Here is a 13,256-nt window from a genome sequence, read left to right as displayed (position 1 = left end):
TGTGAACCTTAAATTGCTCTAAAAACATAAGGCCAATTTAAAAAAAAGTGAACCTAAGCCTCCCATCATATACCCAAATTCACTCAAAATGAATTACAGATTTAAATATAAAACTTTTAGAAGCAGATATAGGAGAAAGTCAGTGAGACCAAGGGTTTGGGGAAAATTCTTAATCATGATACCAAACTCATGATTCACTAAAAAGAGTCAAGAGAGTAGAGGCAATAATTAAATAGATAGTAAAGTTAACTCTGAAGAAGAAAGATCAGGGTCTCTAGACTGAACATATTCAGAGTTCCATCTAAATTAATCAGAAAAGGCACAGCCTCCCAGGCATACCTGGTAAAACCCTTGCTCTCTAAGGATAAAAACGATATAAACTTGCAGGCCAAAAGAAGGTACCTACAAAAGAAACACAGAATTTGACTGCTATCAGATTCCTCAATTGCATAGTTTGCATTTAGAAGTCAGAGGAAAAATATCTATATATCATTAAAAACGAACAGTTGAAACAAAAGTGTCTTAAATTTAGGAAAGGTATTATTTGACAAATATATCTCTATTCTGTTTATCTATCTATCTATCTAATTTTTGAGGAATTTTAAGAACTCTTAGAATAACCCACATAGTTTATTCTCTCCTAAGAAATATATTTGAATCATGCTTCTAACAAACAAATAGAACAGAGACCTCATGGAGAAAAGAAATAGTAAATATGGGATGTAGAGATGTAGATATAGACAAAGCTGATAGTGAACTTGCTTGCATGAGTACAGCTGTAGTGGTTGTTTAAAATTATTGAAACACTTTTGTACCGCTTGGTAGCTAGCTACTAACCTGATCTCTGAACTCTCGTCCACACCTCCGACCCTTGCTACCTGGTCTCTTTCCCAAAGATCCACTGGACCATCTTACAGTCCAGCAACTAAAAGGCTTAATGTCTGGACTATCAGGAGACCACTCAGATTTATAAATTTGTTGCCATAGAGCTATATAGAGAGCTGTACCTCATGTAATTCTCCTACTCTTTTGTGCATCTCTCTCTCTCCCTCTCCCTTTCCCCTTGGTTAGATTCAATATGGGTTAATCTATTTTTTCAGTCTTCTTAAATAAACAGTGCTTGCATAATGTAACTGGAATTGACTTCTGTGCTTGCCAACAGATTCCCTAATTGATATGCTCATAATTTCATCACCCATAGATGAGCCCTGCTGCTCCTCTGACTTATTAGCTTCTAGATATAGAGACTGATAAACATAGACACAGAGAGTTCAAAAATGAAATCACATTTTTGAATGTTGTGCAACCTACCTTTTGCCTTTACTGACAAACAATAAACATATTTTAAGTTTAAGTAAATATTAAAATATACTATAATTCTACAAATACAATGGTGTAATTTATTTCACTAGTCTTGTATTCTTGAATATTTAATTTACTACCAGTGTTTTGTTATTGCAAACACAGTAGTGAGCACACTTATGCTCATTTTAAATCATTTTCTTAGGGCCGTTTCCTACAAGTGGAATTTCTGAATCAACTAAAAGCATAATTTTAAATTATTTGCTATGCACAGCCAATTTTCCCCCAGAAACCAGATTCTTTCATAATTCAATCAGCAGTGTCTTAAAAATCAAGTTCCCAAGTTCCTCCATCTATTAGCGAACCATCTGTTTAATAATGGGTAATATAATTTAGAATTTTATTTTATTTATTTTTTTATATAGCAGGTTCTTATTAGTTATCCATTTTAGACATATTAGTGTATATATCTCAATACCAATCTCCCAATTCATCACCCCACCCCGCTACCGCTTTCCCCCCTTGGTGTCCATACGTTTGTTCTCTACATCTGTGACTCAATTCCTGCCCTGCACTCCGGTTCGCCTGTACCATTTTTCTAGGTTCCACATATATGCGTTAATATATGATATTTGTTTTTCTCTTTCTGACTTATTTCACTCTGTATGACAGACTCTAGATCCATCCACTTCTCTACAAATGACCCAATTTCGTTCCTTTTTATGGCTGAGTAATATTCCAGTGTATATATGTACCACATCTTCTTTATCCATTCGTCTGTCGATGGACATTTAGGTTGCTTCCATGACCAGGCTATTGTAAATAGTGCTGCAATGAACATTGGGGTACATGTGTCTTTTTGAATTATGGTTTTTTTTGGGTATATGCCCAGTAGTGGAATTGCTGGGTCGTATGGTAGTTCTAGTTTTAGTTTTTTAAGGAACCTCCATACTGTTCTCCACAGTGGCTGTATTAATTGCACATTCCCACCAACAGTGCAAGAGGGTTCCCTTTTCTCCGCACCCTCTCCAGCATTTATTGTTTGTAGATTTTCTGATGATGGCCATTCTGACTGGTGGGAGGTGATACCTCATTGTAGCTTTGATTTGCATTTCTTTAATAATCAGTGCTGTTGAGCAGCTTTTCATGTGCTTCTTGGCCATCTGTATGTCTTCTTTGGAGAAATGTCTATTTAGGTCTTCTGCCCATTTTTGGATTGGGTTTGTTTTTTTAATATTGAGCTGCATGAGCTGTTTACATATCTTGGAGATTAATCCTTTGTCCATTGATTTGTTTGCAAATATTTTCTCCCATTCTGAGGGTTGTCTTTTCGTCTTGTTTATGGTTTCCTTAGCTGTGCAAAAGCTTTTAAGTTTCATTAGGTCCCATTTGTTTATTTTTGTTTTTATTTCCATTACTCTAAGAGGCGGATCAAAAAAGATCTTGCTGTGATGTATGTCAAAGAGTGTTCTTCCAATGTTTTCCTCTAAGAGTTTTATAGTGTCTGTTCTTACATTTAGGTCTCTAATCCATTTTGAGTTTATTTTTGTGTATGGTGTTAGGGAGTGTTCTAATTTCATTCTTTTACATGTAGCTGTCCAGTTTTCCCAGCACCACTTATTGAAGAGACTGTCCTTTCTCCATTGTATATCCTTGCCTCCTTTGTCATAGATTAGTTGACCATAGGTGCATGGGTTTATCTCTGGGCTTTCTATCCTGTTCCATTGATCTATATTTCTGTTTTTGTGCCAGTACCATACTGTCTTCATTACTGTAGCTTTGTAGTATAGTCTGAAGTCAAGGAGTCTGATTCCTCCAGCTCTGCTTTTTTCCCTCAAGACTGCTTTGGCTATTCGGGGTCTTTTGTGTCTCCATACAGATTTTAAGGTTTTTTTGTTCTAGTTCTGTAAAAAATGCCATTGGTAATTTGATAGGGATTGCACTGAATCTGTAGATTGCTTTGGGTAGTATAGTCATTTTCACAATATTGATTCTTCCAATCCAAAAACATGGTATATCTCTATATCTGTTTGTATCATCTTTAATTTCTTTCATCAGTGTCTTATAGATTTCTGCATACAGGTCTTTTGTCTCCCTAGGTAAGTTTATCCCTAGGTATTTTATTCTTTTTGTTGCAGTGTTAAATGGGAGTGTTTCCTTAATTTCTCTTTCAGATTTTTCATCATTAATGTATAGGAATGCAAGAGATTTCTGTGCATTAATTTTGTATCCTGCAACTTTACCAAATTCATTGATTAGCTCTAGTAGTTTTCTGGTGGTATCTTTAGGATTCTCTGTGTATAGTATCATGTCATCTGCAAACAGTGACAGTTTTACTTCTTCTTTTCCAACTTGTATTTCTTTTATTTCTTTTTCTTCTTTGATCGCTGTGGCTAGGACTTCCAAAACTATGTTGAATAATAGGGGTGAGAGTGGACATCCTTTTCTTGTTCCTGATCTTAGAGGAAATGCTTTCAGTTTTTCACCATTGAGAATGATGTTTGCTGTGGGTTTGTCGTATATGGCCTTTATTATGTTGAGGTAGGTTCCCTCTATGCCCACTTTCTGGAGAGTTTTTATCATAAATGGGTGTTGAATTTTGTCAAAAGTTTTTCTGCATCTATTGAGATGATCATATGGTTTTTATTATTCAATTTGTTAATATGGTGTATCAGTTTGATTGTTTTGCGAATATTGAAGAATCCTTGCATCCCTGGCATAAATCCCACTTGATCATGGTGTATGATCCTTTTAATGTGTTGTTGGATTCTGTTTGTTAGTATTTTATTGAGGATTTTTGCATCTGTATTCATCAGTGATATTGGTCTGTAATTTTCTTTTTTTGTAGTATCTTTGATTTTGGTATCAGGGTGATGGTGTCCTCATAGAATGAGTTTGGGAATGTTCCTTCTGCTGCAGTTTTTTAGAAGAATTTGAGAAGGATGGGTGTTAGCTCTTCTCCAAATGTTTTATAGAATTCACCTGTGAAGCCATCTGGTCCTGGACTTTTGTTTGTTGGAAGATTTTTAATCACAGTTTCAATTTCATTACTTGTGATTGGTCTGTTCATATTTTCTATTTCTTCCTGGTTCAGTCTTGGAAGGTTATACCTTTCTAAGAATTTGTCCATTTCTTCCAGGTTGTCCATTTTATTGGCATATAGTTGCTTGTAGTAATCTCTCATGATCGTTTGTATTTCTGCAGTGTCAGTTGTTTCTTCTCCTTTTTCATTTCTAATTCTATTGATTTGAGTCTTCTCCCTTTTTCTCTTGATGAGTCTGGCTAATGGTTTATCAATTTTGTTTATCTTCTCAAAGAACCAGCTTTTAGTTTTATTGATCTTTGCTATTGTCTCCTTCATTTCTTTTTCATTTATTTCTGATCTGATCTTTATGATTTCTTTCCTTCTGCTAACTTTGGGTTTTGTTTGTTCTTCTTTCTCTAATTCCTTTAGGTGTAACGTTAGATTGTTTACTTGAGATTTTTCTTGTTTCCTGAGGTAGGTTTTTATAGCTATAAACTTCCCTCTTAGAACTGCTTTTGCTGCATCCCATAGGTTTTGGATCATCGTGTTTTCATTGTCATTTGTCTCTAGGTATTTTCTGATTTCCTCTTTGATTTCTTCAGTGATCCCTTGGCAATTTAGTAATGTAGTGTTTAGCCTCTATGTGTTTGTGTTTTTTATGTTTTTTTCCCTGTAATTGATTTCTAATCTCATAGCATTGTGGTCAGAAAAGATGCTTGATATGATTTCAGTTTTCTTAAATTTACTGAGGCTTGATTTGTGACCCAAGATATGATCTATCCTGGAGAATGTTCCGTGCGCACTTGAGAAGAAAGTGTAATGTGCTGTTTTTGGATGGAATGTCCTATAAATATCAGTCAATCTGGTCTATTGTGTCATTTAAAGCTTGTGTTTCCTGATTAATTTTCTGTTTGGATGATCTGTCCATTGATGTAAGTGAGGTGTTAAAGTCCCCCGCTATTATTGTGTTACTGTCAATTTCCTCTTTTATAGCTGTTAACAGTTGCCTTATGTATTGAGGTGCTCCTATGTTGGGTGCATAGATATTTACAGTTGTTATATCTTCTTCTTGGATTGATCTCTTGATCATTATGTAGTGTCCTTCCCTGTCTCTTGTAATAGTCTTTATTTTAAAGTCTATTTTATCTGATATGAGTGTTGCACTCCAGCTTTCTTTTGATTTCCATTTGCATGGAATATATTTTTCCATCCCCTCACTTTCAGTCTGTATGTGTCCCTAGGTCTGAAGTGGGTCTCTTGTAGACAGCATATATATGGGTCTTGTTTTTGTATCCATTCAGCAAGCCTGTGTCTTTTGTTTGGAGCATTTAATCCATTCACGTTTAAGGTAATTATTGATATGCATGTTCCTATTACCATTTTCTTAATTGTTTTGGGTTTGTTTTTGTAGGTCCTTTTGTTCTCTTGTGTCTCCCACTTAGAGAAATTCCTTTAGCATTTGTTGTAGAGCTGGTTTGGTGGTGCTGAATTCTCTTAGCTTTTGCCTGTCTGTAAAGCTTTTGATTTCTCCATCACATCTGAATGAGATCCTTGCTGGGTAGAGTAATCTTGGTTGTAGGTTCTTCCCTTTCATCACTTTAAATATGTCATGCCACTCCCTTCTGGCTTGTAGAGTTTCTGCTGAGAAATCAGCTGTTAACCTTATGGGAGTTCCTTTGTATGTTATTTGTTGTTTTTCCCTTGCTGCTTTCAATAATTTTTTGTTGTCTTTAATTTTTGCCAATTTGATTACTGTGTGTCTCGGCGTGTCTCTCCTTGGGCTTATCCTATATGGGACTCTCTGCACTTCCTGGACTTGGGTGGCTAGTTCCTTTCCCATGTTAGGGAAGTTTTCGACTATAATCTCTTCAAATATTTTCTCAGGTCCTTTCTCTCTCTCTTCTCCTTCTGGAACCCCTATAATGCAAATGTTGCGTTTAATGTTGTCACAGAGGTCTCTTAGGGTGTCTTCATATCTTTTCATTCTTTTTTCTTTATTCTGTCTCACAGCAGTGAATTCCACCATTCTGTCTTCCAGGTCACTTATCCGTTCTTCTGCCTCAGTTATTGTGCTATTGATTCCTTCTAGTGTAGGTTTCATTTCAGTTATTGTATTGGTCATCTCTGTTTGTTTGTTCTTTAATTCTTCTAGGTCTTTGTTAAACATTTCTTGCATCATGTCGATCTTTGCCTCCATTCCTTTTCCGAGGTCCTGGATTTTCTTCACTATCATTATTCTGAATTCTTTTTCTGGAAGGTTGCCTATCTCCACTTCATTTAGTTGTTTTTCTGGGGTTTTATCTTGTTCCTTCATCTGGTACATAGTCCTCTGCCTTTTCATCTTGTCTGTCTTTCTTTGAAAGTGGTTTTTGTTCCACAGGCCTCAGGATTGTAGTTCTTCTTGCTTCTGCTTTCTGCCCTCTGGTGGATTAGGCTATCTAAGAGGTTTGTGCAAGTTTCCTGATGGGAGGGACTGGTGATGGGTAGAGCTGGCTGTTGCTCTTGTGGGCAGAGCTCAGTAAAACTTTAATCCACTTTTCTGCTGATGGGTGGGGCTGGGTTCCCTCCCTGTTGGTTGTTGGCCTGAGGCGACCCAACACTGGAGCCTACCCGGGCTCTTTGATGGGGCTAATGGCGGACTCTGGGAGGGCTCATGCCAAGGAGGACTTCCCAGGACTTCTGCTGCCAGTGTCCTTGTCCTCACAGTGAGCCACAGCCACCCCCCGCCTCTGCAGGAGGCTATCCAACACTAACAGGTAGGTCTTGTCCAGTCTCCTGTGGGGTCATTGCTCCTTTCCCTGTGTCCCGATGAGCACACTACTTTGTGTATGCCCTCCAAGAGTGGAGTCTCTGCTTCCCCCAGTCCTGTCCAAGTCCTGTAATCAAATACTGCTAGTCTTCAAAGTCTGATTCTCTAGGAATTCCTCCTCCCGTTGCCGGACCCCCAGGATGGGAAGCCTGACATGGGGCTCAGAACCTTCACTCCAGTGTGTGTACTTCTGTGGTATAAGTGTTCTCCAGTTTGTGAGTCACCCACCCAGCAGTTATGGGATTTGATTTTATTGTGATTGCGCCCCTCCTACCATCTCATTGTGGCTTTTCCTTTGTCTTTGGATGTGGGGTATCTTTTTTGTGAGTTCCAGCGTCTTCCTCTCGATGACTGTTCAGCAATTAGTTGTGATTCTGGTGCTCTCACAAGAGAGAGTGAGGGCACCTCCTTCTACTCTGCCATCTTGAACTAATCTAAATAGAAATAGTGTCACGTTAGCTTAGTTTGCATTTCTTGAATTGGAAACCTTCAAAATGTATTCCACATTATCCATTCCTTTCCCATTGTTTTGAATTGGCCACTTTTCATAAACAAAATTATGTATATATTTGAGCTCTTTCTAGACTTTTGCTATCACTACATATTACTATATAGTGTATTATAAAGTAGCCACTAGCCAAAAATGGCTGTTTAACTTTACCTTTAAATTAATTACAATGAAATAGAATATAAAATTCCATTTCCCAGTCACACTAGCCACATTTCAAGAACTCAAAAGCTACATGCAAATAGGAGCTAACATACTGGACTGCACGGCTATAGATTTCCATCATTGCAAAAAGTTATATTGGACAATGCTGCTCTTAAATATCTGTTATATAATACTTTAAAAAGTTATTAGATTTTTATAATACTTTCAAAAATTAATATCTATTAATTTAAAATCTTTTAAGTAAGGCCTATCTTAATATCTTCAGATTCATTTGGTATCCAGGTATGTAGATTGGGTCTTTGCTTTTGAATTGTTATATATATTTTTTACGGGTTGCGTGAATTTGTTACAGCGTTATTTGGGTATAAGTTACATACCATAATATTCACCCCTTGTATATATTCAGTTCAGTTAGTTTCAATATATTTATGGAGTTGTGCAACCATAACCACAGTCCAGTCTTAGATTATTTGCTTCACCTCCTTGAGTCTCTTTGCCCTGCACCTACAAAGCCTCCATTTCACCCAGGATAAGTGGAGAGATTTCAGGCCCCTGTGGCTCTCTTGTCTCCCAGAATTCACTGTTAAATCCCCGGCTAGTCTGCTGATCCATTCCCAGTCCTAAACAGGACTATTACAGGGTTAGTGGAGCTAGCTTCTGGTTTTGTTTCCTTGCCACTGAGGTCACCATTTAATCGACAGTGTTCTATTTAAGGGTGCTCTGTCAGCAGTGGAAGGAAAGCTGCTGGTGTCCACTGCCTGCTCTGCCCTGGTTGAAAGACCACACCGAGTGGGGAGTGGGGAGTGCTGGGCAAGGATGCTCTGCTCTTATCAGAATTTCCAACAGTTTCACGAATGAATGCATCTCGGTTTGTCTTTCACCTTTTGACGATTTCCAGAGCACTGAAATGGCTGTTTTTGATAGTTTTGCCCAAGCTCTTTCGTTGCTTTTGGGAAAGGATGTGTTGCCCCCCTCACTCCATCATGCTGGAGCTATGTGATTTTTGTCACACTGTTTACACTTCCAGAGGGAGAGAGGTCTTGCTTAGTTTGGGGAGTTGCTCTTTGTGGGTCCTTCTGAATATTACAGATCCAGATAAGATGAGAAAAGAAATGTTTGGTTTACCAGAGTTTTGTTTTGAAATTTCAGAGATGTAGCACCTTGGCTAGGCAGGTATGGAAGGAAGTAGATATGGAAACAGGCATGACATGGGCCTTCTCTTCTGGACTGAAGAGTTTATTTGGGGCACTTATTGTGGTAGCCAAATGCTAGCTCAGGAAGGTACCTCATTTAGTTTCCTTGAATAAGATGTCTTCTTGCAGTTTCTTTTCCTCAGCATAAAGATTAGAGCAAAGCTGAGCAATGTGGGCATTTCCCAAATAGAATTTGTGAAACAGTCTCTTGTTCCTTTGCTGGTGGCTTATTTACATTATCATGTTTGGAAATTTGCATTGAAATGTTATATAATAGATTCATGGAACACTGTGTGGCAAATTGGAAATTTGAGAAGGTTGCCATCATCCCAGAAGCAAATACATTTCTATGAAATGTTTCTTCATGTCTTTATGAAGGAAAGGTGGATAACCTAAGACTTAACCCAGTGGGGAGTTAGTAAGAGAGCCCAGAGTATGATCCTAAAAATTCCCCTGACTGGAACCAGCAATGATGGCAGACAAGGACAGACTATAGCAAACAGTGGACCTGGGAAGACTGGATCCTAAGATTACTTCTGGGAATCCTCAGATTACAACAGGCCAGAGGCTACAGATAAAGGAAATTCTGTGGTAATTCTTACTCCTTGCTTACATTAGGGGTGAGGACTTTCTTTGTAATGAGTAGAAGAATTCTCCCCAGGTAATGCCCTCCTAATTCTGAACTTTCCCATTGCTTACTCAGAAATGTGTATACCCAGCAGCTCATATTGTTCAGGTGTAAATGCAAAAAACGTGTTCACGACTGTGATGTTACATTCTATCTCATGGGTATGCACTGTCTTCCTATAAGATGGTAAACTCATTGTAGTCAGGATTGCCAGATAAAATTCAGAGATCCTGGCTGGATATGAATCTTGGATACACAAGAAGTACATTGTTAGTATGAGTAGTCTCCAGGTATTGCAACGGGCATACTTATACTGAAGTATAATTCGTTGTTTATCTGAGATTCCAATTTTACTGGACTTCTTATATTTTTATTTCCTAAATCTGGCAACCTTAATTCTAGTATATTGGTCACTCATTCCAATGGCTTCCAGACTTTTCCTAACCTAGTCATCTTTCTCTAGAAATCCCCACGTCTGTCAATAATCTTCCTAAAAAATACGATGCTTCTAAGTAAATGCAGGTGTCTTGGTGTCCAGATGCCTTGACATCATGGTAGTGTCCTCTGGGCATGGTTCCCTTTATATGAGACCACCCCAGGTGAAGGACTGAGATCTGAGCCAGTGGTGCAGAGATGAGGTGACTCCCTCCCTCATTCGGGGACTGTATGTATGCTTCCCTAGGCAATACAGGTTGTGTTTACACCTTTGTTTAAGTTCTACCCCAGAAAGAAATAGCTGTGTATTTCCCTGAGAAAACAAAAGGGAACAAAATAATTTTCCAGGTCTTTCCAAGTATGAGGCACCATTCTAGACCCTGTTTCTGCAGTATCTCATTTAAGCATCACAGCAGCCCTTTAAGAGTGAGATATTATTATTTCCCTTTTTACAGTCTCAGCATTATTAAGTAGCTTGCTTGTACAAGGTTACAGAGTGTTAGGGACTGAATATGTCCCCCAAAATACTTACGTTGAAAGCCTAAACCCCAGTGTGATGGTATTAGAAGGTGAGGTCATGAGAGTGGAGTCCCCATGATAGGATAAGCGCCCTTATAAGAAGGAAGAGACCCTAGAAAAAATTGGAAATAAATAAAATTTTTAAAAAGAGAGAAATTCCACATGGGATCCTGGGTTTCCTTCCCATTGCTTCTTGCCAGAGTTCACCTGTCCTGCCCAGCTTCCACCTCAGAATTTATGACTCAGGTAGACTCTCTCTGGTTGGATGTCCTTTGCTTTCTGTTTCACTGATGCTTCTGACATAACTCCATGAACTCTGGGCAAGTTCAGGCCCACCCCAGCTGTCTGAAATCTCAAGGTACCCTACTGGGTTCCTGACTCAGTGCTCTGTTCTCTTGTTTGGAAGGAGATAATTAGATGAGGGTAGAAAGAGACAGCAAGGCTTTGAATCCAGGATGAAACTGGTAATGTGGAGAATGAGTTAAGAGGTGGCTTATTGTTTGGCTATGAAAAACGAAACTGGATGATTCTTAGCAGGAACAGAAGAGTCAATGTTGTTTTGGTCTGTTTCATTGCTCTTGGTGTTGCCTTAAAGGTAAAAGGGGCTATATGGGTGTAATGGCTGAAGGGGCCCGTAGAGAGATGATGTCTGACATTACAGTTTCTGAAAAGACTGTCTGATTAACTCACCACATTGAAGGGGTTGAATACATTTGCAGTATCTCGTATAACAAATTGGAGCCAAGGCAGCTCGGGTATCACAAAGTTCTTGTGTTTTCTTACCTCCAAATGATAAAGACAATGACAGCGTTTATTTCCATTTTAGGCTCTAGGGACAATTTCACTAAGTAAAACCCATGATGCAGAATAAAGCATAAACACTTGAAGGATGCTCACTCCTCCTCATTGCCAAAAAGAGGAGCCGTGGTTGTCTGAGACGCTATCACAGAGGGTCAGTCTATTCCGTGATTTCATTTTTTGTTTTGATTTCTGCCTTCTGCTGAATCTCTTATTCTCCTCTTTCAGAGAATCTTTCTAGCCTCCTGTGTGCCCACAGAGTCTCTACCCCCTGGTAAGATTCACCGAGTGATGTCAGTGCCTTGGTCACCTACACTGTTGAGAGCAAACAGCAGCAAAATCATTTTAAGTTCACTTGTTGATAAATGCACTGTTAATGGATCAGGAAGACAAATGGACTCAAGCTGCAAATCCATGTGATTTCATGAGTTTATTGTAAGGGTAAGGTTAGGTCAATTTCAACGTGATATATTGAGAGCGTAATTTTTATGACACCAACATTTGTACACCATACAATTGAGTTGCAGTAACAGGCATCCAGGGGGTAATGAGGTGATTCTCCCATTTTGTGAGTTGAAACTTCAGAGAAAATGTTGTCCTCTATTTGCTGTGGCAGCCACTCAACACACTGTGAGCTGCCTTCACCTCTCCTTCAGGGCATGGCCTTCTGTCCAAGACAGAGTTTCTGGGGAACAAGAAAGCTCACAGCTGGACCTGCTCATTTGTTTCCTATAGTACATTTCCTGACTAAAACAATGGCTCTCAAATTCCATGTTCTGTGAAGTACCTGTATTCCAAAATATGTTCAAGAGCACCTTGTATTTGAGGAAGAGAAAGTGGGGCTTCTGATTTAGGCCTTCATTTAAAACTGGATTCCACTAAATTAAGAAAAATTGGAAAACCACTGATTTGTGGTTTAATTAGAATTTGAGCAGAAAATCCACTGAATACAAGTGGATGATCAGATGGGATAGGAAAGAAAAAAGTAAACGACACATTGTCTGGGGCCTGCAGATAACACTGAATTATTGACCCAAAAGCTCTGTGTAGTTGTCATAACAACAGACTGTGTGTGTGTGTGTGTGTGTGTCTGTGTGTGTCATCACTACAGGAAACCACAGAAAATCAGCCCAACAAATGGGATTTGGATTCAGACAAGACTGCCTTTTACCAGCGATGGCACCTTGGGCCACTTATTTAATGATTCTCCTTTTTCTAGTTTTAAAAGAGGGCCAGTAATCCAGTAATACTGGATAGGGGTATTGTAGGAATAGATGATGTCACAGTTGTGAGCAGATGTTCACAAAAATAGTCACTTTGCCTTTTTCATCCCAGTTCTCAACTAAATAATAATCAAAGACCAATTTCTCCTGATTGGTTGTTAACAAATCAAGTTTCCAGGCTTCTGTGTATTCAATACCTTAAAGAAAAAAGAACACCAATATTTTAAGTCTCAACTCAGTCATTGTGAAACCAAGAGTTCATGAGTAAAGAAGATGTGTATGGAGAAGGCAGGCAGAATTTCTAATGGATTGCTTCAAGTCTCATCCCAGGTTGTCAGGTGATATGAGTGTGCTGGGCTTTATCTCCTAGAGGGAAGAGCTGTGCACAGACTCAATTCCTACAGGACCAGAGCCCCCAAGCTCTCCACGTGATGTGCTGAGAGTCTGGCATTTCTCAGCACTGCACCAAATCATTGGTGTCCAATCTCAGACCGCTTAATATCCAAGTCCAAATGTTTATGGCAACCACTCAGTGTTGCTACCATGCCTGATGCATGAAAAAGAAGAGTCTAGGTCTCTTGGCTGGAGCTCAGCCCCACTCCATATCCAGCTATCCCTCAGCCCCAAGGACGACTCTCCAAAAGATGTTGG

Source organism: Balaenoptera musculus, chromosome 11, assembly GCF_009873245.2.
Source record: "Balaenoptera musculus isolate JJ_BM4_2016_0621 chromosome 11, mBalMus1.pri.v3, whole genome shotgun sequence".
Taxonomy (NCBI): Eukaryota; Metazoa; Chordata; class Mammalia; order Artiodactyla; family Balaenopteridae; genus Balaenoptera; species Balaenoptera musculus.
The sequence above is the reverse complement of the archived record's forward strand: the minus strand, read 5'-3'. Positions refer to the sequence as shown.